At 44.9% G+C, this 27,306-nt stretch overlaps 1 long non-coding RNA gene and 1 pseudogene across 2 annotated transcripts; both read right to left on the minus strand.

The window, feature by feature from the left end:
* Positions 1–4,366: 4,366 nt before the first annotated feature.
* Positions 4,367–11,781, minus strand: LOC139027926 (ATPase family gene 2 protein homolog A-like; annotated as a pseudogene).
* A 7,541-nt stretch (positions 11,782–19,322) lies between these two features.
* Positions 19,323–27,156, minus strand: LOC111965555 (uncharacterized). 2 transcript variants are annotated; one of them, XR_011480100.1, is made up of 6 exons: positions 26,744–27,156; positions 25,886–25,983; positions 25,538–25,690; positions 24,070–24,567; positions 23,597–23,925; positions 19,323–23,454 (listed from the first exon to the last, which is right to left on the minus strand). It is a non-coding gene; the product is annotated as an uncharacterized lncRNA (long non-coding RNA). The 2 variants fall into 2 exon arrangements; XR_002877530.2 differs by having other exon boundaries at positions 19,323–23,925.
* Between the last annotated feature and the right edge of the window lie 150 nt (positions 27,157–27,306).

Consider the following 27,306-nt stretch of genomic DNA (forward strand, 5'->3'; position numbering starts at 1 on the left):
AGAGCCCTGCCAATCCATCACAACTGGTCTAAATCAGCTACAAGCTAATTTAGCCATTTTTTGCCGCTGCTAGCAGCTTTTACCTTCTGCACAAGACACCAGCCCTGTTATTAGCCTGGATATTACTCACCAATTTACCAGCATCGGACTGTCTCTCGACAACAACGCCGGATTCCTGCCGTAATCCCTGAGCCACTACTTCTGATCCTCACAGCTAGCTTGCAGCTAGCGCAGCTAGCGCCACTGCCACGAACTAGCACCAGTTAGCAAACACAATTCTACAATTCACAACCTCTCTTTCGCCATCGCCATCCGGCTTGGATTCTCTGTCGACACGACCACGTCTGAGCAGACCCCCTCCGTCTGAGCAGACCACCCCCCGGGCTACTAACTTTAAACGCCGCGTGCTAGCTTAGTGGAGGCCTCCCTGCTCCATCTACGGCTGCCCCCTGGACACTATGATCACTTGGCTACATAGCTGATGCCTGCTTGACTGTCCATTAATTCACGGTATCCATTCTGTTTATTTGTGTTTTATCTGTCGGCTCTGTGCTTTAACTCAGGATCTGTGTGTAGTTAATCCGACCCTCTCTGCCTAGTCGTCGCCATTTTTACCTGTTGTTGCTGTGTTAGACTAGCACCCTGTTATTGCTGCTGTTATCTTACCTGTTGTTTTAGCTAGCTCTCCCAATCAAGACCTGCAATCACTTTATGCCTTATTGTATGTCTCTCTCAAATATCAATATGCCTGCATACTGTTGTTCAGGCTAGTTATCATTATCATTGTTTTGGTTTGCAATGGACCCCGTAGTTCCACTCTCCGTTACCTCTGATACCTCCTTTGTCCCACCCCCCAACATGCGGTGACCTCACCCATTGAGACCAGCATGTCCAGAGATACAACCTCTCTTATCATCACCCAGTGCCTGGCTTGCCTCCGCTGTACCCGTGCCCCACCATACCCCTGTCTGCACATTATGCCCAGAATCTATTCTACCACGCCCATAAATCTGCTCCTTTTATTCTTTGTCCCAACGCTCTAGGTGACCAGTTTTTGATAGCCTTTAGCCGCACCCTCATCCTACTACTCCTCTGTTCCTCGGGTGATGTGGAGGTAACCCAGCCCTGCATGTCCCCAGTCACCTTTATTTGTTGACTTCTGTGATCGAAAAAGCCTTGGCCTCATGCATGTCAACATCAGAAGCCTCCTCCCCTAAGTTTGCCTTACTCACCGCTTTAGCACACTCTGCCAACCCTGATGTCCTTGCCGTGTCCGAATCCTGGCTTAGGAAGGCCACCAAAAATTCTGGATTTCCATACCCAACTATAACACTTTCCGTCAAGATAGAACTGCCAAAGGGGGAGGAGTTGCAATCTACTGCAGAGATAGCCTGCAAAGTTCTGTCATACTTTCCAGGTCTATGCCCAAACAGTTCGAAACTTCTAATTTTAAAAATTAATCTCTCCAGAAATAAGTCTCTCACTGTTGCCGCCTGCTACCGACCCCCCTCAGCTCCCAGCTGTGCCCTGGACACCATCTGTGAATTGATCGCTCCCCATCTAGCTTCAGAGTTTGTTCTGTTAGGTGACCTAAACTGGGATATGCTTAACACCCGGCAGTCCTACAATCCAAGCTTGATGCCCTCAATCTCACACAAATCATCAAGGAACCCACCAGGTACAACCCTAAATCGTAAACATGGGCACCCTAATAGACATTATCCTGACCAACCTGCCCTCCAAATACACCTCTGCTGTCTTCAATCAAGATCTCAGCGATCACTGCCTCATTGCCTGTATCCGCCACGGGTCCGCGGTCAAACGACCACCCCTCATCACTGTCACAACGCTCCCTAAAACATTCTGCGAGCAGGCCTTTCTAATCGACCTGGCCCGGTACCCTGGAAGGATATTGACCTCATCCCGTCAGTTGAGGATGCCTGGTCATTCTTTAAAAGTTACTTCCTCACCATATTAGACAAGCATGCTCCGTTCAAAAAATGCAGAACCAAGAACAGATATAGCCCTTGGTTCACTCCAGACCTGACTGCCCTCGACCAGCACAAAAACATCCTGTGGCGAACTGCAATAGCATCGAAGAGCCCCGCGATATGCAACTGTTCAGGGAAGTCAGGAACCAATACACGCAGTCAGTCAGGAAAGCAAAGGCCAGCTTTTTCAAGCAGAAATTTGCATCCTGTAGCTCTAACTCCAAAAAGTTCTGGGATACTGTAAAGTCCATGGAAAACAAGAGCACCTCCTCCCAGCTGCCCACTGCACTGAGGCTAGGTAACACGGTCACCACTGATAAGTCCGTGATAATCGAAAACTTCAACAAACATTTCTCAATGGCTGGCCATGCCTTCCTCCTGGCGACTCCAACCTTGGCCAACAGCCCCGCCCCCCCGCTGCTACTCGCCCAAGCCTCCCCAGCTTCTCCTTTACCCATATCCAGATAGCAGATGTTCTGAAAGAGCTGGAAAACTGGACCCATACAAATCAGCTGGGCTTGACAATCTGGACCCCCTATTTCTGAAACTGTCCGCCGCCATTGTCGCACCCCCTATTACCAGCCTGTTCAACCTCTCCTTCGTATCATCTGAGATCCCAAGGATTGGAAAGCTGCCGCGGTCATCCCCCTCTTCAAAGGGGGAGACACCCTGGACCCAAACTGTTACAGACCTATATCCATCCTGCCCTGCCTATCTAAGGTCTTCGAAAGCCAAGTCAACAAACAGATCACTGACCATCTCGAATCCCACCGTAACTTCTCCGCTGTGCAATCCGGTTTCCGAGCCGGTCACGGGTGCACCTCAGCCACGCTCAAGGTACTAAACGATATCATAACCGCCATCGATAAAAGACATTACTGTGCAGCCGTCTTCATCGACCTGGCCAAGGCTTTCGACTCTGTCAATCACCATATTCTTATCGGCAGACTCAGTAGCCTCGTTTTTCTAATGACTGCCTTGCCTGGTTCACCAACTACTTTGCAGACAGAGTTCAGTGTGTCAATCGGAGGGCATGTTGTCCGGTCCTCTGGCAGTCTCTATGGGGGTACCACAGGGTTCAATTCTCGGGCCGACTCTTTTCTCTGTATACATCAATGATGTTGCTCTTGCTGCGGGCGATTCCCTGATCCACCTCTACGCAGACGACACCCATTCTATATACTTCCGGCCTTCCTTGGACACTGTGCTATCTAACCTCCAAACGAGCTTCAATGCCATACAACACTCCTTCCGTGGCCTCCAACTGCTCTTAAACGCTAGTAAAACCAAATGCATGCTTTTCAACCGTTCGCTGCCTGCACCCGCACGCCCGACTAGCATCACCACCCTGGACGGTTCCGACCTAGAATATGTGGACATCTATAAGTACCTAGGTGTCTGGCTAGACTGCAAACTCTCCTTCCAGACTCATATCAAACATCTCCAATCCAAATCAAATCAAGAATCGGCTTTCTATTCCGCAACAAAGCCTCCTTCACTCACGCCGCCAAACTTACCCTAGTAAAACTGACTATCCTACCGATCCTCGACTTCGGCGATGTCATCTACAAAATAGCTTCCAATACTCTACTCAGCAAACTGGATGCAGTTTATCACAGTGCCATTCGTTTTGTTACTAAAGCACCTTATACGACCCACCACTGCGACCTGTATGCCCTAGTCGGCTGGCCCTCGCTACATGTTCGTCGTCAGACCCACTGGCTCCAGGTCATCTACAAGGCTATGCTAGGTAAAGTGCCGCCTTATCTCAGTTCACTGGTCACGATGGCTACACCCACCCGCAGCACGCGCTCCAGCAGGTGTATCTCACTGATCATCCCTAAAGCCAAAACCTCATTTGGACGCCTTTCCTTCCAGTTCTCTGCTGCCTGCGACTGGGAACGAATTGCAAAAATCTCTGAAGTTGGAGACTTTTTATCTCCCTCAACAACTTTAAAAAATCTGCTATCCGAGCAGCTAACCGATCGCTGCAGCTGTACATAGTCCATCTGTAAACTACCCACCCAATTTACCTACCTCACCCCCCATACTGCTTTTATTTATTTACTTTTCTGCTCTTTTGCACACCAGTATCTCTTCTTGCACATGATCATCTGATGATTTATCACTCCAGTGTTAATCTGCTAAATTGTAATTATTCGATTTATTGCCTACCTCATGCCTTTTGCACACATTGTATATAGATTCTCTTTTTTTTCTACCATGTTATTGACTTGTTTATTGTTTACTCCATGTGTAACTCTGTGTTGTCTGTTCACACTGCTATGCTTTATCTTGGCCAGGTCGCAGTTGCAAATGAGAACTTGTTCTCAACTAGCCTACCTGGTTAAATAAAGGTGAAATAAAAAAAATAAAAAAACATATAGAATCGTGAGAAACACAATACATATCGGCACCTAAGTATGGTGATAATCTCGCATCGTGAGGTCCCTGGCAATTCCCAGTCCTAGTAGGCAGATACAAAATGTCACCCTACATGCACTAATGACAAAATGGTTTTGTTAAGAAAGGACACTGTGACCCATCTCAAGCCCTGGCCAATTAGGCTTGAGGGAACGCCACGTTTGAACCATATCTGGAGGGGTCTTTTATCTGTTCCTTCACCATTGACTTTCGTGGGGGTTTACCGGGAAGTACGCCTCATATTTGGCTTCCCCCATCTGCTGTGGCGTGCACAATGAAGCGCTTGTTTGTCGCAGCCTGTGTCCTCTCTCTGGCCGTTTTGTCTTCTTCCTGAAGCCACAGACGTTCCCAGTGCCATCCCATTGAAGAGTCTCCGGACAGACTGACTCGTCTGTGTGTCAGTGTATGTGTGCACGTGCGTGCGCACGCGCGTTGATAGCAAAGCACTAGTGGACTGACTCCATGGGAACTCCACAGCCGGCTTTACACTGTACAATAATTACACTGATAATGTAATTATTGTGGTAATGTAGACATTCAGTCATTCAACGAGTAATTGRGGATAATACATGCCATTCAGTGTATTGAACTAGGCTGATGATTAAAAATGGTGCCTATCTTTCCCATTCATTTAGGCTTGATACGTGCTTCCAGTTTTCAGAATAAGATGTGCTCGCAAGCAGTTGCCGTGTCGTGGTCATCAAGTCTGCAGTATTACGTTTATCAGGTAGAAAAAGTTTTAAACTTCATTTCTGAGATGAAATATCTAGCTTCCTCTTTCTCCAGTAAGAGCGACAACCTCAAAGAACACAATGGAGGGGGTGACAGCTCTGACCTGGTATCGACATATGAGAGGTATTAATATACAGTAATTGCATATACATTAGAGTGTAGAATATTAAAGCAATTTCCTCTAAGCAGAAGTAGTCCTTATGTTCCTAGTGTAATGGGTATATGATAGACAATGAAAGTTGGCCTGGTACTCACCTCTCTGACAGCCCTCTCAGACTCCCCTACATATTTACTGACTCTGGACCCTGAAAGACCGAGAGGGAAGTTGGTTCTCCTGTCCAGTAATTCATTGTAGTACCAGGCGATTTCCGTACGAGGAACCTAGTTATACAGTAGGCTATAACTATTCATTCATATCATTATAACACAAGTAATACATGCTCAATAACATTTAACCTAGCTAACCACAAGCAAAACTAGACCACTATCTAATATCTGACAGGAACACACCTCAATGAACAAACCACTGAGAACTTTTTGACAACCCGCCAAGAAATCTCTCAGAGATTAAAGGGATAGTTATTTAAGTGGAAGAGAGGGAAAAATTATCATTAAGAAGGAAGGCAGAGAGGACAAAGGAGGTAGGGTAAGTAAGGTTGATGGGGCCACTCTGCACTCTCCCTCCCTCCGAGGCGGATAAACATCCACTCAGGCCGTCGGGACGCACTTCCTCCCCCTGCAATCCCCCCTCTTCAACACCTCTGGGCTGGCAGGGAGACGACGCCTTTTGTCTCCTCAGAACACGACAATGTTGTGGAGACTGACTCATTCATCTGTTGATTTCTCTAGCCAGCTACTCACTGGGAGGGTTATATTCTATGTAGGTACATTTCTATTTGGCTAGAGTAACAGTCATATTGGTGTGTGAAAACATTTTGATCGAGTGTTAGGGTTTTACTGTACACGACGCATCTAGTAGTATGCATCTAGAAGTATGGTGAAGCAAGGGTGATGTGTCGGAGTCAAAGCTAACACATTGGGGGAAAATACATTATGATTTTGTCATTGAAAAAGTATTAGCCAACTTCTTACTATTTTATTTTGCTTAAACATCAAGTGTAACATAATATGAACAATTTGGGTTGGACGTTATTCACAAAAGCATCTATGAGAAAAACCTTTAAGAGAATTTTACACTGTAAGCAGTCTTTAAAAGGTAAGTCTTCCTTTGTTATATTACAGTCTATCCACTATCTTTTACCACTGACCCAATCGAATCAGGCTGGCTGACAGTTTCTGTCACAGCCCCATCGCACCCGGCAACAGCTTCCAAAATAATCGGCAATTAACAATCAGTGAAGTGATCAATCAATCTCCATCAAGGGGCCTGGACAGAGCAGGCCGAGGGAGAGGGGTGGGATGAGGACGGTGTCGTGGATAGTTGTGAATTGGGGTGGAGGGAGAGAAGGGAGAAGACGGGATGGGGTGATGAATGAAAAGGACAAACATGGGGTCAGAGGGGTCAAGTGAGGAGGCCTGTAGGTCTGCCTCCAAGGAAGCCAAAGATTCTGAGGTCCTTGAGATAATCAGGGACACATCCCTGTTTTTTAACTGGGGTAAAGCCAAGACAATGGCTGCCAGTGGTAAATCACTGGCCATAGCTAAGTACAGTATGTTTCGGAAAACGGAAAGAAGCCGTACTAGTTTTACTATCTATAGTTGTAGAATCTCCCTAGTTGTGGAAACGTCAAAGGTCCATGCTGTCAGCCATAAGAAAAGGAACTGTGCTTGAAGGCAATGCACACAATGCAACTGCAAAACTAAAGTATGCATTAAAGGGGTGGGATTTAGGGAACCCTGTAGGTGTAGAAAGGACTAAAATGGACTCTTCCCTACCTGTACATTGACCATCTGGTGGAGAATACAGGCAACAATCAAACTTTGAATGATCATCACCTTAAAGACAAGGAAGTTGAGTCCGTTCCGTTGGCCAGAGCCTTGGTGATCATGAAGCAGCCTGGGATCCATAGAGGAGTACTCCTTTACGGGGCTGGATGCCCATGCGGGTGAAGGCCTCGGGGTGCCTGAGAGGCCACTCCACCGCCTGCTTACGTTTCGGCTTCACCTGCTCCATGCCTCCCACATCCGACCAGCGCACCTGCAAGGGAAACAGACAAACAATTCGGACACAGCTGGAAACAGAGAAGAATACAGAGGTTTCATWCACAATGGAAAGAGAGACGTCCCCAATGGGCTGTATGGGGTGGCAGTTTTAATGGAGCATGGTGTCCAGCAGTGTTATGAAAGCTTCTTTAGAAACCGATTCAAGAAAACTAACACCTTTTCCATGATCAACGATTTTCAATAAAAAAATTATATCCTCATCGTGGGGCAAGAAAGTTGTGGCTTCAGTTTGTCCAGTGTTTATTTCTCTCTACAGCTGTAATAAATCAATTATCCAATCAAATAAATCAATGAAATACTGTTGGTATTTTTGCTCTGTGCGAATTATTTGGAATAATAGGCATACAGTACAAGAAAATGAAAATGTAGTATACGTCAGGAAAAGTATTGGGCCCGATCTGGGCTTAGGGTGAATCAGCAGACATTGAACAGAGCCAGCAGCTGTCCCTTTGACAGATGACGGGCCGAGGCGTACGACTACAGGAGATAAAACAGATAAGGAAAGCAGGGGTTGGCCAGAGCAGTCCCCCCCCCCCTTCATCAGCATGACTTTTCGTCTGTCTCCCCCCCCTCCGTTCCTCCCTTCCTCTGTGGTAACACATCCCAGGCAACCGGCGCCGTCTCCCGGGAACGGAGCACCTAATGGAAACCTGGCATCCGGCCACATACTGTAAATACCACATGCTGAACAATTTATGGAGAGAGAGAGGAGAGAGCGATGATAAAGATGGTGAGAGGGAGATGGGAAGAGAGAGCATGGGAGAGAGCATGGAAGGAGAGTGCGAGAGAGAGAGAGACAGCCTCCTCCTGCCAGAGTCTATGGGGTGTAAATCAAATCAGGCAGCTTCAGGTGCCAGGCTAGCAGCAGATGTGCACAGTAAAGATTTATACACCTCTTCTCCCCCTCCCCCCTATTTTGTTTTGTTTCTGTTCAGGTTTCCTGCAGACAAAAGAACATAGCGCTGGCGTAACAAAAAGGCACCATTAATTCCAAGGTGCTTTTGTCACGAACATGGCGGATGTGGAATTAGAGGGCGCCGTTTGAGTCACACCTTGCTGTGTCGATTTCATTCCCCCTGCCTCTTTTTCTCTCCCCGAGACCCAGTTATTATCTTTTACTGTTGTTGTCTGAAGTTTACAAGGAGCCTCTCAGGGTCCGGGCTTTGATGGGGTTGCTGGGGAGGTGGGAGAGGAGGAGGGTGGGAGGAGGAGTTGTGGTGGGTACTTCTCCTGACAAGAACTTGGGAGGAGAGAAAGATGAGGAAGAAGAACAACGGAACGTATCTCTGGACCAGATCAAAATATTAAAGGTCCGGTCGGCCTGAGAGAGAGGCGTGCTCTGCTCTTGCTTTCGCCTCACCCGGGATCCACTGGAAGTTTCTTATATAAATGGATTAGAAACAAATGTTTGCACTCATGTGGATATAATCAAGTCCGAGCTCTGCGGCCGACCCTTCAGCTGCAGTGCACTGGGGGAAGGAAAAAACTAAAGTCCCTATTTTGTTTCCAGGAACTGGCCGCAAGAACTGAACGTCTCGGGGTGAGCTCAGTGCAGAGGAGCATTAGGAGGAAGGAGGAGAAGGGCCTTTTTTTCTCTCGCACTCTCTGGCAGGAACCGACATCGACCCGATCTGCTTTCAATTAGTACTGGAGATGATGATAGCCTCTTCCTGTCCGTTATGTCTTGCACATGCAAAGTCCAAAAACATCATGGATGGCTGTCCCCCCATCTCCCCCGAGTGTGTGATTCATCTCCGTTTCAGGGAGGGCAGCAGTATGGCCTGTGGGTCATTTCCATCCGACGTTTCCTCGGTTTAAACCCCGCACGTCAACAAAAGTCATTGGGGATCTGAAAGCATCTTGTCTAATGCACAAATTACTTAATGCCTCACTGTACTATTGGTATAATAAATTGACTGGTAGTCCAATGAGTAATTAAGCAATTTTCGCTGCTGAGAGATGATGCGGGGCGGCAGGGTAGACTAGTGGTTAGAGCTTTGGACTAGTTACCGAAAGGTTGCAAGATCGAATCCCTGAGCTGACAAGGTACAAATCTGTCGTTCTGCCCCTGAACAAGGCAGTTAACCCACTGTTCCTAGCCTGTCATTGAAAATAAGAATTTGTTCTTAACTGACTTGCCTAGTTAAATAAAGGTTAAAAAAATGATATCTTTCAATCCCTGAGGAAGTTTGTTGAAGTTTCTGAACATGAGACTAGAAGACACTTTCCATTGTGCCGGTGACATCAGCAGAGTTGTTGTTCCATCTTTTGTGTCACTCTATAAGTCTAATGGCGGTTAAAAGGACATTTTAATGCCGACCTTGAAAAGACTAAATTGGTTTCTAAACTAAAAAGGAAACCAAAGGGCCATAATCCAAACATACCTTGGGGACATCGATGGCGACCTGCCTCATGGCACCTGGTTTGACCTCCGACATGGCCCACTGAAGGTCCTGGAAAGTGACCGTCACTGTCCCCATTAATTGGAGGTCCGATGGCTGGGAGCCACTTGCCGAGAGCACTCCTCAATGCATTCAGCCCTGTAAAAAGACCAGAATGATATCAACATATTTGTTGATGTACCAAGGTTTCCGAATCTCTAGGTTTGGGGTGGTATAAAGAGAATAGTGCATGGTGGGTAATAAGAGAGACCATTCTGATAAAGAACTTGATTGTTAGAGATGGACATTTTGTAAGTCTAAGATGTTGTGATGATGTGTACAGTTACTAGGAGGAAAGATGCCCTAGCTGCAGTAAGTCATGTTTGAAACATTGATAGTTATGGCCTGAGGGGAACATCAAGACTGTTGTTCAGTATTGCCACTTTTCTCGAGGCTAGTCTTCAGAGACAAGACATTGTCAAAATGTCAACAATAGGCTAAGCCTCCCTTTCCTCCTTTTTCTAACGACAAGCCTTTCAGTGACGGACAGTTTCCCACATAAGTCCTTGGCAGCCGCTCCACGTCTCCAAACACACACTTACTTTCACACAGTAGAACTTTCACCTCACCTCTCAGGCTCCGACATGTCGTGATGACGAATCCCTGACGAATGCCTAATCTCTAAATGAACGCTATTTTCCTTCACTCTTTCAATTCAACAGGGAACATTGGACACGCACAGCCAAGAAGAAAAGCTGGAGAGGAACTTTAATTGACGCTTTATGTTTGAGATTAACTCTCTCTTGACTCGAGGCAACTCCGTTACCTGCCGAGTAGAGAAAAGGACACAAAAGGACAACCGTACAAATAAATTCATCTGTGCATCAATATCAGCGGAGGATGTTGAGTTTGTGTTGGGCATTATAGAGTAGGCCCTTGGAATGCTGACTGACTGTACAAGGGGCCAGGGTGATGATAGCTTATGAATAGGCCACATTGGCACTGGCGACGAAGATAGGGAGCAGGCTAGAAGGAGGAAGGGAGCGAGAATAGGGCTTGACAATCACCTAGGCTACATTAGTGTCATTGACAGGTCAGGATTAGAACAGGGAGAATGCCTTATTTTCCAAGTGTCTCATGGAATACTGTGGGATTTGAATTCTAGATTGGCTATTCTTTAAGATTTCGGGAAATCTCTAAGATCCTCACAGTGCGTGTTTAACACAAAGGAGAAAGGGTTCTTCCTGTGGGTTGTGGGTAATTTGTCTTAAACAGTCTATGTTTAAGACTAGACTAGATAAACATGTCACGAGTCCAGCCAATATGAGATAAGTGAAATGATGTGCAAGGATCAAGGGCAAAGCACATTCTGAATAAGGCTGGTGGAACTCTTTGTGCAATAGATCGTTTTTACAAATATGAATGTGAAAATGCTTAATGAAAAGCTGCTGCTAAGAGTAAATCAGCCCGACTTTTAAAGAACCCTACCCCACAACATTGCAGAAAAACCTGCACTCGACTAGAGTAGCCTCCACTCATAACCATTTGTTGTATAKATTCCAAAACATGCAGGTAGGATAGCAGGCATTTGATGAACAAATTGCATGGTGGCTGAAGGCATGATTACAACTGACGCACTGAACCCACAAACAAAGTTTTCTTCTCAGGAAAAACTCAATTTCAGCCCTCTACCCATCACCACCCTTCTCCTCCTTCCCGCCCAGTCCAAGCTCCGGTTAAGATGGCCCTAGCTCCAACTCAGCCTGGAGGCTGGGGCAAGGGACCGGGGGGGACTGGGGGCCAGGGCAGACGAGAGAGGATTTACGATCAGACAAGACTACATCCTGTTTATATGTTCCAGGATACGAGGACTGAAAAAAGGGACGGAGGGAAAAAAGAAAAACACAATTAATGCGGAGAGAGACAGACGACAGAGAGAGAGGAGCCAGCCAAGGTCAGTGTGTTCCAGGTCCCGGGCCCTGGCCTTGCTGCGTACAGTCTCCTCTCCCCTGAGTCCCCCCACATCACATCAACTTAGCCTGACCTGGCCTGGCCCTGCCTGATGACATGGACGTCTCTTCTCTTCTCCGTTAAAAGCTCCAGGAATCTTCGTCTAGCAGCACAAAAACATCTGCCTCAGCCTGGGACCATGCACAGAGTAGAAAGGAGGGGAGGCAAGCACATTTTCTGGGGAGAGGGGGGAATGTGGGCTACCACATCTGCTACCCAGCCGTCTCTTCCCCCGTAACTCCCCTCATGGTCTTCTCCTCCACTGCTCAGCCTCCTCATCAGGGATAGAGGGATGGTCAAAGGGTAATGGAGGTTAGGCCTTGGTTCATCAGGCCACATCTATTTGCCTTTGAGAAAGAAGTTCACTTCACAGTGGGGTGACCATGAAAGCATTCGCACCCTCTCACCTTACTGTTCACTGTCAGAGGTGTTCAAGTGCATAGTCCAAAACGTTTGTCTGTGGCGCTTCAACACAATATTGTCGACGGTATGAGAAAGAAAAGTCTGCACTCATAAGGCTCAATCTTCCTGGATTGACAAACGTTTCGTCCAGCTAATGATATTTCTCTCACCAATCGCTGGACACAACATGCTACAGTGGTTGAGGAATAACCTACTAAACAAATACACCTAAGGAAAGACAGACAAACACATCCCTAGCAAATGCCTAGTTAGCAAGTATATTCATGAGCCTGATTAATGAGGTATCCAGCCTGGAATCTGGATAGCCAAAAGGCTAAATAAATGTAATTCAACAATGTACCTCAAGCATTTTCGCTTCAGGGATTCTATCCTCTGGCTAGGCTTGGCTCGATCCCAGCACACATTTGGTTTAGTTAGGAAAACATACGATGCCCTGTTAGGAGTGAAAAAAGAAGCAACACAACAGAGTTAAATTTGAACCTCATGTGGACGCTCTTTCTTCCCACTTGTTCTTTGCTGAATGCTTCAAATTCACCAGCAATCTGCGGGGATTGAGAATGGGGGGCCCCTCCACTTCCATGAATGCGCATTGGAAGAAAATGCAACTGGACCCAAAATAGGTATGGGACGGCAATTACTTTTATCATTGCTAATATTGGCTTGGGGAGGAAGAGCAGACAAAGTGAACATGAGGGCTGTGGCCTGGTAAGAAGAAGGGATGTTCCCAATTATCTGGCCCCAAAACACGCCCTCCCCGACTCAAGGCCTTTTATTAAGAGTCAACTCCAGCAGCCCTGCTCTCACCCTGGCCCTGAGTATTAAAAAGAAACAACCCCTTGAGTAAAAACAACATTATCCTCCGATAGAACGTAAGCCAAGTCCACAGACCACAAGGTAAATATATCGAAGACACTGGTGCATTCTACTACAACTAACACCATTCAAAAATGACTACCGTGGATGAATTTGGGCAGTTAAAGCCTACCGTTTTCAGACAGGCAGAGGAAACTGACAGAAGTCTAGTTGAGGTGAAGTTAGGTTCCCCCTGCTGACCTCAAGGGCGTCTTATTATTGTCTTGATAGGATAACAACAACAACAGTAAGTCATTTATGTAACTAGATATGTAAGTGTCCATCTGCACTCCTACAACACGTTCCACACTTCCTTTAGACAGGAAAACACCCTCCAGAAGTAGCCTACTTAACACCACTCCCCCTTCCCCAGGCACTTGTCAGCAGAGCTGTGTGGGTCTCAAGCGACATTGTCCTCAAATGAATTGTGAAATACTTTTGGCATTACACCATTAAAAAACAGGAACATTTTCATTACTCCGAGGGGCTTCCGGAACACTCTTTGCACCTGTATTTACAATACCCAACATCTGTTCCAACTCTGAAAAACTGCAATAACATGTGCTCTTAAAACACACAGACAGAGAGTTACACAGACAAGAGAGATAGACAGTGAGAGCAAGATAGACAGAGAGACAGTGAGACAGAGAGAACGAGAGACACAGAGAGAGAGGTTTTATTGTTTATTTCATTTTTGTGTATTATCTACTTCACTTGCTATGGCAATGTTAACATATATTTCCCATGCCAATAAAGCCCTTAAATTGAATTGAGAGAGAGACAAATGGACAGAGAGAGAGAGAGAGAGCCGGAGAGAGAGAGAGAGAGATAGTAGATGAGTAGAGGAAGAGAAGAGAGTGCGAAGAGTATTGGAACAGAGGAGTAGAGAGATGGACAGAGAGAGTGAGATTAGAGTAGAGAAGATGACAGATGAGAGAGAGAGATCGGACCAGAGAGCAGATTGAGAGAGACAGAAAAGGAGAGGGGCAGAGAGAGAGAGAGAGAAGAGAGAGGACGAAGATGACGAGAGAGAGAGAGAAATGACAGAGAAGAAGAGGCGGGAAAAGTGAGAGAGACAGAGAGAGAGAGAGAGAGAGAAGGAAGGACAGAGAGAGAGGAGAGAGAGAGAGAGAGGAGAGATGACAGAGAGAGAGAGAGGACGAGAGATGGACAGAGAGAGGCAGGGAGAGAGAGGACAGAAGAGAGAGAGAGAGAAGAGAGAGAGGAGAGAGAGAGAGAGAGAGAGAGAGAGAGAGAGAGGAGAGAGAGAGAGAGAGAGAGAGAAGAACCAGGACAGCTGGAGAGAGATGCCAGGCAAGAACGCGACAGGAGAAGAGAGAGTACAGAGAGTTGAACATGTCGAGTGCGAGGAGGAGAAGAAAAAGAATCGGTACATACTGAGACGAGGAGAGAAAGACGGAGGGACAGCGTAGAAGGAAGAGAGATAAAGGTACGAGAGCCTAGGCGACGAGAGTTAGGAAAGAAAACAGGTTATTCGAGTGCTGAGAGTATAGTAAGTCGGATAAGAACAGTGTGTGAGATAAAGGAGAGAGAATAAAGAGTAAAAGCAACGGAGAGGTATGGATGAAGACGAGACAGAAAGAGAGAGCATGACGAACAAGTAGTGGGAAAACGGACTGGAGCCGCATTTAAGGGAGGCTAGCATGAGGGATTGGACAGAGCAGAGAAGAGAGAGTTCGTAACAAGCCGAAAGATAAAGACGGAACGAGCGAGAAAAGTGAAGCAAGAAAGATTGACCAGACAGAGAGAGAAAGATTGGACAGACAGGAGAGAGAGCGAGAAAGCTAAGACAGAGAGAGAGTAAAAGAGAGAAGAGAGAGAGGACGGAACAGGCGAGCAAAGAAAAGAGACGGCGCAGCGGCGAGGAGCTAAAGTACAAGAGGGAGAGAGAGAGGGACAGGGAGAAAGAGAGAAAGATGGACAGAGAGGAGTAGAGGCTAGAGTTAGTTAGAGAGACGATGAATAGAGAAGAGCACAGTAACGGGAACACATCGAGAAGAGAACGCGACAGCTGAGATAGAGAGACCCAGATAACGAGCAGCGGAAGAGAGAAGAAGGGAGCGGCAAACTCAGCCAGAGAGAGAGAGTAAAGTACTCGTATGCATGCTGTTTTGTCTAAGAGAGAGAGAGAATAGAACGGAGACAGCAGCCGATGGTTTTGTGGAAATCGGAGATGAGAGATAGAATCGGACAGCTTGTAATTGGGAGAGAGATGGGAATATAGACAGGAAGATAGAGAAAGAAGCCATGACAAGAGAGTAGAGAGAAGAGCTGGACATGTAGAGAGGAGAGAAAGACGGGATTCGATCAGGCATGACATTATGCTGGAGTAACCTTCTGGCAAAACACACCTTAAGATTATATTTATATGTGGCGCGCGAACTACTGCTGGTCATACCTTGAATATTGCAAGTACTACTGATTAGACAACAAAATAAGACCTTTTATTCACACCCACACACACACACACTCACACACACAACCACACACACACACCAGCTGACCATTCATAGCACTCACAAGTCAATCCACACACAGCAGCTACAATACCTGAGACTAGCATCACACAGCACACATCTCAGATCAACCTGCAGCGTTTGCAGTTTGTGTGTTTTATCGTCCGATTATATTTTTGTTTTATTGACATATTTCTTTATTTCTATGCTTATTAATTAGTTTGGAAAATTTACATACTATGCTTAATTTTTATTGTGATTTATATCGTGTATTTCAAATAATCAATTAATTATAAATGTAATTGGTGTGTTGTAGATCATACTAATAGTTAATACTTAACTAATATTCAAATATACGTATACACCACACTACTCCATATATATCTATATCTTAAGTTATTTACGTATAATTATATAGAAATATATATTATATATAAGTGAGTTAATTTTGAAGGTTGCTTTCCACAAATTGTCTCTTAACTCAAACCGTGATATATCAGATTATTAATAAATGAGGAATCATATGAAACTTCACAAGCTCTTCGGAAACAAGAGAAACAAAATATCTCAGGGACTATACTCTCTCACATTTGGTGGTATAAAAAACACACATCCAGAGATTTGATATAAACATCAAGGGAACGGAATCATAATCCTACTGAAACATGGTGTCATGGAGACCATAGTTACTCAGTGTCCCTCAAGCTATAGAGAAAGTTTACTACCATCAATCAAACATAAAAATGTTAAACGGGGCCGAGACTCGGGTGGAATCACATTTGTGCATAAGCAGGATTTAAGCATGATGAAAATGACAAAAAAAAACAAACCAAACAGAGCAAGTCTTCTCATGCTTTGTTGATTTCATAAAAATAAGCCTTGCGACTCAATTGTGGCATGAGGGTTGCTATCATATGAAAATTGGATGGAAAGGTGTGTGGGGGAAAAACATACGCAGGACATTATAAATCCATGTACACAAACAACAAGTGTGCAGTTAAATAGGCAAAAAAACCAGATGATTTCTTCCCACAGGGCCGTGGGGGTGAGACAGGAATGCAGCTTAAGCCCCACTCTTCTCTCAACATTATCATCAACGAATTGGCGAGGGCACTGAGAAAAGTCAGCACTGGCTGCCTATAGAATCTGCTGGCCTCAGCGATTACGTATGATATTCTGAGAGCAATTTGTCTTTTATGTTTTGTCACTGGTGATACTAGAATGCATGTGTCACTCAGACAAGGGAGGCCTAACAGCAGGACTAGAAAGTATTTCTGCACAGCAATTTCTGCAGGATTCTTGGGTCTTTGCCGGTAAATCTGGAGGCAGTGAACCAAACACAAAAATGATGTTTCCAAAAGAAGGGTCTCAGTTTGCCAGTACATAGAGGCTTGTACAAATACGAATAACCATAGTATCTAGACACTTGGCTGTCCTCTAAAGAGCACACATTAGAAACCAGTATTGCTATTGCAGCGCGGTTAAATCATCGAGAAGAGTCGGTGTGGCCATCATGTAAGTCTTCCATCATTAGCTGTGTAACTGATTTTTGAGAGACAAGTGGCAAGAAGGAGCATCTATTGCCATTTAAAAGGGATCATAAAGTTCAATGGCTTTAGAATCTGGCCTAAAGAAAACTGACTTGTATTTCAATTTTATCGGAAACCCATTGCCCTTTATGGTTGTGAGGTCTGGGGTCCGCTCACCAACCAAGAATTCACAAAATGGGACAAACACCAAATTGAGACTACATGCAGAATTCTGAAAAAATATCCTCCGTGTACAACGTAGTACACCAAATAATGCATGCAGAGCAGAATTAGGATGATACCCAGCTAATTATCAAAATCCAGAAAAGAGACGTTAAATTGTACAACCACCTAAAAGGAGGCGATTCCAAAACCTTCCATAATAAAGCCATAACCTACAGAGAGAAGAACCTGAAGAAGAGTCCCCTAAGCAAGCTGGTCCTGGGGCTCTGTTCACAAACACAACCCACAGAGCCCCAGGACAGCAACACAATTAGACCCAACCAAATCATGAGAAAACAAATAGATAATTATTTTCAACGTGTCAAGTAATTAACAAAAAACAGAGCAAACTAGAATGCTATTTGGCCCTAAACAGAGAGTACAGTGGCAGAATACCTGACCACTGTGACTGACCCAAACTTAAGGAAAGCTTTGACTATGTACAGACTCAGTAAGCATAGCCTTACTATTGAGAAAGGCCACTGTAGGCAGACCTGGCTCTCAAGAGAAGACAGGCTATGTTCACACTGCCCACAAAATGAGGTGGAAGCTGAGCTGCACTTCCTAACCACCTGCCCAATGTATGACCATAATAGAGACACATATTTCCCTCAGATTACACAGATCCCCAAAGAATTAGAAAACAAACCCGATTTTGATAAACTCCCATATCTGCTGGGTGAAATACCACAGTTTACCATCACAGCAGCAATATTTGTGACCTGTTGCCACAAGAAAAGGGCAACCAGTGAAGAACAAACACCATTGTAAATACAACCCATATTTATGTTTACTTATTTTCCCTTTTGTACTTTAACCATTTGCACATCGTTACAACACTGTATATATACACACATAAAGAGATTTGTAATGTCTTTATTATTTTGGAACTTCTGTGAGTAATGTTTACTGTTCATTTTTATTGTTTATTTCACTTTTGTATATTATCTACTTCACTTGTTTTGGCAATGTTAACATATGTTTCCCATGCCAATAAAGCCCCCTTGAAAAAAGAGCGAGAGCGAGCGAGCAAGAATGCTGCCATTAGGTGAAGGTAAGGACCAAGGTTAAAGAGTACATGGCAAACATTTCCGGATTTTATAAACAGAGCCCCAAAATAAACTTCACATACTGACCCGGCAATATTCATGTAGCATGTCTTAAAATTCCAAAAGTGTCTTTAAAAGGACAGGGGAGTCAGGAAAAGGGCTTTATATGGACGGCTGCCTCTGTAAACACACATCTAGCATTTAGCACTGTTTGTCTCATTCATGTCTTTGCCGCAAAAGTTATGTCAAACACAATACTCACCTCATTTCTCCCTGCCATTTTTTCCCCCCTCATACCTACGCAATAAAGTAATCGCCATTCCAAAAACGGATTTCCAGAACTCCTCAGCAAGGTCACTGTCTGGTTACAATGAATAATCTTCAAACAATAAATTCCAACGTCTCGATCTGAAGGCCTAGAGTTAAAAAACAATACCTGTGGCACAACAAATCTATATATCAACTAAGCTAGCTAGGCATACATGAACCCTAACACAAAATGTAATTCAAGTACTTTTTGGACAAACAAAAGCATATAGTTTAAACATGGCAATGTGTATTTAAAAATGTAAAAAAGTTATACTTAACAACCAATAGTCTAAGCACAGTACATTGCTCCTATTCCCCTACTAAAGGGGTTCCCTGTTTAGAAGGCTTTGTAGTGGGTCCAGATGTGGCACACAACAAATTACACTGTTTAGACTGAAGAAATGACTCATCTGCCACAACTAGGATCAGTTCACCAACACAACGACAACAAAGACGCCCAAAACCCTGGGAGAGACAGCATGACAGGAAAGCTGACTGATCTCCACTCAAAACAGTGGAAAACCACCTAGGGATAATCATGGATGGCTACAATAGAGATTGATTTACCAAAACGTCTGTTCAAATCAATAGGCCTACAATAGGCCACCTTTCAATTGTTCTTCATGAGGTTTATATAACTAACTCTTCACCATCAATGATTTCTCCATTTATATGTTATTAATTGTGAAATGTAATTACGGCCCAAGACAGAGAGAGGGAAAAAGACTACTTTAGGATTTTAGGAATATTGTAACTACTCCCTAAGACACGTCACCCATCAACTAGATTCAGCCCTTTTTGAGGGGATGTTCAGGGGGACAGAACATAATTAGAAATAATTTGTTGACTGAAAAATTGACTGCCAGAAACCAAACAGACATAATATTTAACTGAAACAATCATTTTAATCCTTGCTTACATTTGTATACGATCACATCTCTCTTTGGAGCAGATTTCCAAAATGAAAATCACTTGGAGCTGATTTGCTGGTGTTTTTAGTCTTTCATGTCTGACCATTCAACTGCGGGCAAAATTTGGCCCTTGGGGAACACTGCACTAAGACTTCCAAGCACTTCAACTAAGTATTATGTTCTAATGTTCTCCACTAGAGGTTTCTATTGAGTAAGTCAGAATATACTTGGTCTAATGAATTCTACTCATAGGCTGCAATTGAAGGCTGACCTATCCTGCAATCTAGCATAGTCTCACAGTGAATATGGTGCATAACAGCTTGTGTTGACTTCCAATACCACTTGTATTCTACGACATCACTGTACTGAGATATTACACAGCCTAAGACGCTTCAGGAGAGCAGACAAGTGGGGTAGCAAGGCAGAGGTCCTGGGTGAGTGAGTTGAGAGAGCGAGTGAGACAGAGAGGGAGAGTGAGCTGAAGAGGAGAAGCTACAAATAGCCTTATGCAGCCGGGTCTGGCAGGGCACCATTGTACTGGATGTGTGTGTGGGGGGGGTCCGGTCGTGTGTGTGACACCCTCGCTGCTCCCCCCATCTTTACAGGAAGAGGGGCTGCAGCGAGGCACGTTCCCCCTTGCAGGTCATTGTTACCAGAAGAGGACAGGGAATTGGGGGAAACAACTGGGGTTCCTTGAGATGTTTTCATGACGGCAGCAGAGGAAAAAACACATCAACATGGTGATGGATGGACAGGGTCTGCTAGGGGTCTGTCCCTCAACTCAACAAAGACGACAAGGTTGTGTATGGCCATCTCCATGATGTTGTTATTACATTGTACGTGCTGAAACACACAAACATCCTACAGTTGTCCCCCCCTTAGTACAATACAGTAGTGTTAACCCTTTTTATAGGACAGACGAGGGGTAATCAGAGTGGGTTGTGATGGGTTCATTTGACCAATTGTATGAAATAGCATTACTGGTACGTATGGAGCTATTAACTGAGCCATGACATGGTCCGACACGGCAAAGAGCTCCAATCTTCTCTGGAGACTGGTCATTTTTCCTGTGGCGCACGTGAGGTTCTGTGTTTGTCTTGTGCGTTGTGTTTCGGGATCGGACAGAGGGGGGGGGATCTCTTCCCTCCAGGGGTTTTCTCTGAAAACACTGCCAGTCACGTCTGGCCTCTACAGACGGTAAATCACGCTCTCTGCCAGAGCGCTTCTGCGAGCCGAGGTAGTAGCCTCCTCTGGAAATGCAATATGCCATATCCCCGGGACCACCCAGGAGGCTCTCAGCGTCTCGCACACACACACACACACACACACACACAACTGACCACCACAGAAAAACCCCAACATCCTGGTTTCCTGACACTGTTTTCCCGGTTAGGGGGATTGGGTTGCAGGGTTAAGGCTGTATGGGCCATGAGGAATTTCACAACAAGTAAATGGTATGGGTTTTACTTTAAAGAAGGTTTTTCTCAATGGGATCCACAAGCCAAAGTACAAGCACACTTCCTTAAGTCAGGAGTCTCAGAGGGTTGGTGTGGTGAGACACTCGGTCTTGTAGGCCTCGCAGTAATCCAGCTCTAAATAAACCACAATATGGAGTGGTGAGAAACATGGCTTTTTCATATACAGTAAGAGTCAAAGGTTTGGACACATTCATGGGGCGGCAGGGTAGACTAGTGGTTAGAGCGTTGGACTAGTAACCGAAAGGTTGCAAGTTCAAATCCCCGAGCTGACATGGTACAAATCTGTCGTTCTGCACCTGAACAGGCAGTTCCTAGGCCGTCATTGAAAATAAGAATTTGTTCTTAAATGACTTGCCTAGTTAAAAAAATTCAAGGGTTTTTCTTTATTTTTATCACGTGAAAGATCAGGACCCTGGGACTGGATCCTGAACTTCCTGACGGGCCACCCCCAGGTGGTAAGGGTAGGCAACAACACATCTGCCACGCTGATCCTCAACACTGAGGCCCCTCAGAAGCGCGTGCTTAGTCCCCTCCTGTACTCCCTGGTCACCCACGACTGCGTGGCCAAACACGACTCCAACACCATCATTACGTTTTCTGACGACACAACAGTGGTATGCGTGATCACCGCCAACGATCAGACCTGGCAGTGTGGTGCCAGGACAGCAACCTCTATCTCAATGTGAGCAAGACAAATGAGCTGATCGTGGACTATAGGAAAAGGAGGGCTGAACAGGCCCCCATTAACATTGTCGGGGCTGAAGTGGAGCGGGTCGAGAGTTTCAAGTTCCTTGGTGTCCACATCACCAACGAACTATCATGGTCCAAACACACCAAGACAATTGTTAAGAGGGCACAACCCCTTTTCCCCCGTCAAGAGACTGAAAAGATTTGGCATGGGTCCCGAAATCCTCAAAAAGTTCTACAGCTGCACCATCGAGAGCATCCTGACCGGTTGCATCACCGCCTGGCATGGAAACTGCTCAGCATCTGACCGTAAGGCGCTATAGAGGGTAGTGCGTACGGCCCAGTACATCACTGGGGCCAAGGTTCTTGCCATCCAGGACCTTTATAGTAGGCGGTGTCAGAGGAAGGTCAGCAATCGGTACCAGAGCAGCAAGCGGTACTGGAGCGCCAAGTCTAGGACCAAAAGGCTCCTTAACAGCTTCTACCCCCAAGCCATAAGACTGCTGAACAAGTAATCAACAGCATACCTGAACTAAATGTCCACCCAAACTATTTACAATGCCCCCCTCCCTTCCATTTGTTTTTTCACTGCTGCTACGCGCTGTCTATTATCTATGCATAGTCACTTTACTCATACCTACATGTACAAATTACCTCGACTAACCTGTACCCCCACACATTGACTTGGCACCGGTACCCCCTGGATATAACCTCATTATTGTCATTTTATTGTGATACTTTTAATAATTTTTTACTTTAGTTTACTTAGCAAATATTTTCTTAACTCTTTCTTGAACTGCACTGTTGGTTAAGGGATTGTAAGTAAGCATTTCATGTTAAGGTCTACACCTGTTGTATTCGGCGCATGTGACAAATAAAATTTGATTTAGAGAGCTGGGTCCAGGGCGTGGGGCCAGTTGGTGGCCCCTAGGACCAGCAGCTGGCCTGAGTGGCCCTCCTGGAGGAAGAGACAAACCAGGACAGTTAGGAATGTTACAGTGGTATGAGAATGTGCATTCAACTTTGTCAACTTCCCTGGTAAAACAGGCGTTAAATCAATAAATGAGGGGTTTGAATGTAAGAGAGCAATTGGAACAGTAGGATGAAGCAAGTATGCTTTTAAGTTAGTATGACTGTGCTTGAATTTGAGCATGTAGTTGTAATAAATTATTAATCAATAATCTTAGCCCTAACCAATGACCCCGACACTAAAAGCTCAAACATAAAGGACATTTCCAGACCATAAATGTGTCTGAAGGCTTAATAAATTACTGGTTTACATCTTCTGACACTATCAGGCATTATCTGGCAATACAATATTAATAGTATAACAGAGCTCCTTGTACTATGTTCTAAAATAGGTGGTCCGGCTGAGAAATAATGCTATTTCCACCTCCCCCTATGCCACAGGCCCAGCAGAGGGACCAAAACACAAAATAAATTACAGTGAGAGTGGAGAGAAGAATTCTGGGAGCAGGAAGTGCTTTCGCCACATTCCACAGCAGCAGGCCCTTGGTGGTTGGTGACCTTGGATTATACAACAAGCCTTAGCATCGGTATGGAAAACAGATAGCAGGAGGGAGAGCGGCTGCTTCAGTGCACCATCTGCACCAAGGAGCTGGGTTGGGGAGATGAAGATATACTTGGCCATAACGTGATGCCAATTTGGCACATCATGGCGACCAGCGGTGATGGGTTTCCCAGGCTCCCTGTGTTCTCTAAAGGGGCGGAGGGCGGCTGTCGAGCCGTCTCTGATCGTGGGCCTGCGCTCTCTTTTTCTCATTAGACTGATTCGCTGACAGAACAAAAATCAAGATTCAGCAGACACTCAGCAGACAGAGGGAGAATGTCTGAAGGATGTCCAGGAGAGAGGGGGATATTTTGGATGTCAGTCTGCATTTCTAAGGCTGATATGTATTTTTTCTCTCAATATTTACCTTTGAGAGGCTCCTGTGAATATCTGCCTCAATCTGACCTCTGTTTCACCATAAAATCTGTAAAGACAGGTCGAACATGATAACAAAATAAACTTGATATCCACTTGATATGGATGTACGAGCATCACTAACCCTCAATACATGATCTTGTACTTGGTACCCAACCACATTTTATTAGGTAGCAATAATATGACCATACTTGCTCATGATTTATGGACGGTTGATTACGGTCATATGTGCCCCGACCTCATTGGCTATGGCTCATCCAATCATAGTCTTTCCTGTTCCCGGGGGGCCATAAAGGAGAACCCCCCTAGGAGGTGTGATTCCTGTACGCAACAATAACATAATCAACATCACATAAGCACAAAAATGGAATCAAATGCATAAAATCAAAGTTCAGTTTTGAGATATAGCATATTGTTTTTGATGAAGAATTTTCCAATTCAAAGGAAAACCATATATTTGTGTACCGTAGTTGGAGAAGTCTCTCTCTGGATCATACTGTATATGACTTTTGATCTCGGGGCTGCCGTATCCTCCTCCTCTTGAGCCTCTTTGTGCCCGTCTCTGAACTTCACCTTATTCTCCACCTCTAGACTGAGACTGCCCTGTTCAGACTCAGCGGGAGTCTGGGGGTTGCCGGGGAGAGTTGGAGGGACACATGGCACACAGGCGGGCCTGCAGGGGGTACTGGATGCAGGACCAGGCTGCCCCGGATCCCTGGCCTGCACCTCAGGTCCATGGAGGTGGAGCCCTGGGCGGAGGTGGAGCCCAGGGCGGAGGTGGAGCCCAGGGCGAAGGTGGAGCCCAGCGCTGAGCTCGTCAGAGGCCTCCTCTGTATCAGGCTCCAGTCCCGGGGTATGCAGGGGTCTCCAGGGAGAGGCCGTCGACCCCCGTCATCCGCAGACTACACGCTCCGCCAAAATACATCAGGGAGAGTAAGTTTCCAGAGAGTGGGATCTTTCCATCTGAAATATGAGTGTATGGTAATGTAATGCAAAGTGTTACATTACATATTTGGCGCGGCTGGTAGCTTAGTGGTTAGACCAAAAGGTTGCTGGATCAAATCCCAGAGCTGACAAGGTAAAAATATGTCGTTCCAATCCTAAACAAGGCAGTTAACCCATTGTTCCCCGGTAGGAGGTCATTGTAAATAAGAATTTGTTCTTAACTGACTTGCCTAGTTAAATTGAAAAAATAATAACATATCCCCTGTTATGTAGTCCCACGAAAAATAAACTCTCTCACCCGGAGAAAGAAGTTACTGCATTCTTCCAAATGGAACGCATCATCCTTCTGACTGCATTTACCATTCATCATGCAATTAACATAACCGTGATGGCATTTCTGAGTCATCACTCAATTGACTGTCAAACTGTTGTTGCAGGTGTCTCACCAGCAGATGGCGACATTTATCTATAAGTATAAAACATTTTATGGCGTATGGCTGTACAAGTAAAGTGAGGTTAGTCTTAAGGCTTCCAATGCTTCAGTTTGGCTGGCACCTAGCCAAACTCGGCTAAACTCCAAACGAGTGTTCTTCGAATACTCCCTTAAAATACCTTCACTTGAAAAAGCAGCAATAGTACTGTTTGTCCATTTTAAGATGCCGTAGCCAGAGTACTTCCTCAAACTATACAATATTTGGTGCAGTATTTCTCAAGTGAAAAAATGTACATGAAAGTGAGTCGTCTTTTGTTGAATGACAACAAACACTTCATTGAAGAATCTGTACTGTTGACCTACGACCAAGGAAGGGGCATAAACTTTGGGTACAGAAATTAAGGTTGCCTCAAGAATTTTTTGGGTGCACGAGCACACAAAAAAAACCTTGCCAAAGACCAAAACTAACAAAAACGTCATCATAATATATGCACAAACTGTTCTGAATTGTTTTGGATAGGAGGCATGCAGACGCCTTTAAACCTACTACTTTACCTGGTGGAGAGATGCACATCTTCTGCCTGTAACACAGGCCCTATCAGGGGGTGAAGAGTCACTCCATCCCCAGGCTTCACTTTCAGGCTGTTCTGAGTACTTTTCTGTAGGCCCACTTTACTCCCGGGGAAAGATGATGCCGGCCAGACACACCTTGAAAAAACAAACACAGCATAGAAACTTGGCCTGGAAATAAACTGACAGCCTTTGTGTCAGTCTAATATTATTCACCATATCAACTGTGTCTGTGTCAATTGTTGATATTGTCTCCCCACAGTGCAATTCATTGTCAATAAGCACATGCACATATACAATATTCCATTATGTTGATAAACATTGTTGACATACCTCCTGTTGCCCAGTATAGCTCGACAATAGGACTGGTCATCCTGCTTTTACACTCAGCCCTGCTGATGTCCTGAATATTTTGGGAAGTTTATAATCTGCTGTACACAAATGTTTAAATAGAATGTTAGGACTTTCTAAACTGCAAAAGAGAACGTTTTGTCAAGAGTGAAATCGCTGGCATACCACACATCCCTGCAGGGGGAGGGGGGGCTTTCTTGTGAAGTTGGGGGCCGCTGGAGGTTACATGCAAGGCAATGTATATACTCATTGCAATTTTCATCCATCATCAGCAGGTAAATGCATGCCTCCATGTTAATTAGTGTGTATATTTATTTTACCTTTATTTAACAAGGCAAGTAAGTTAAGAACAAATTCTTATTTTCAATGACGGCCTAGGAACTTGTTCAGGGGCAGAACGAAAGATGTTAACCTTGTCAGCTGGGGGATTCGATCTTGCAACCTACTGGCCCAATGCTCTAACCACTAGGCTACCTGCCACCCCACGTTATCTTTGGTCTCTTTGTTGCCTATCTGATTAATGCCCTCCTTGCCTAGTCMGTCAGTTTTGGTGGGTGGCCCTCTCTTDGTAGGTTTGTGACATCTTTTGGGGGCGGCACGTAGCCTAGCGGTTAAAAGAGCGCCGGCCCAGTAACCGGAATCCCCGAGCAGATTAAACATCTATTGATGTGCACTTAAACCGGAATTACTCCTGTTAGTCGCTCTGGATAACTGCGTCTGCTAAATGACGAAAATATATGGTACATGAAATGTACATTCTATTCAGGCATGATATTATTTAAGAGCAACATAACTAGCTAACTAACGTTAACTAGCTACTTTTCTCAACTGAGTCAATACCTGTAAATTAGTTGTTGTTGCGATTGCTGCCTCGTGCCCCGAGCTTTGTAAGCTATTTAAATCACTCGAGCCATCTCTCAGTTCCCTTGAGTTGTCACCATCATTGACTCTCCTAACTTTGCTTTTGTTTTTCTTTGTCTTTAATCCATCACAGTGTGCATGTGAAACAGAAGCTTTAACACCAGCATGGGTGAATCAACTGAGATAAACGTACTGGTTAAAATTCAGTCGCGCTTCTTTTACCGTAAATGCCGTAGTAATTCTGCTTTGCTATTCTGTTGTTCTATTATGATGCGTCAGAATACATATATATATTTTAAACATAATATAGCTTTGAATGATATTATTTTACTTGCTAGCAACTTACAAAAACACAACATAATGTAGCAAAGATGTCCACATAAATGTGAAGTAGTATATAACGGTATTTATGCAACTTCAGTGTTTACTTTATGTATTTATGTAACCCGCGTAATTTTCAGGGACGCTTTTTCATGAAAATATATTTAAAGGCTTTTATAACATGTTAACTCTTACTTGCAAACTACTACATATAGTAAGAA

Source organism: Salvelinus sp. IW2-2015, linkage group LG6.2 (genome assembly GCF_002910315.2).
Source record: "Salvelinus sp. IW2-2015 linkage group LG6.2, ASM291031v2, whole genome shotgun sequence".
NCBI lineage: Eukaryota > Metazoa > Chordata > Actinopteri > Salmoniformes > Salmonidae > Salvelinus > Salvelinus sp. IW2-2015.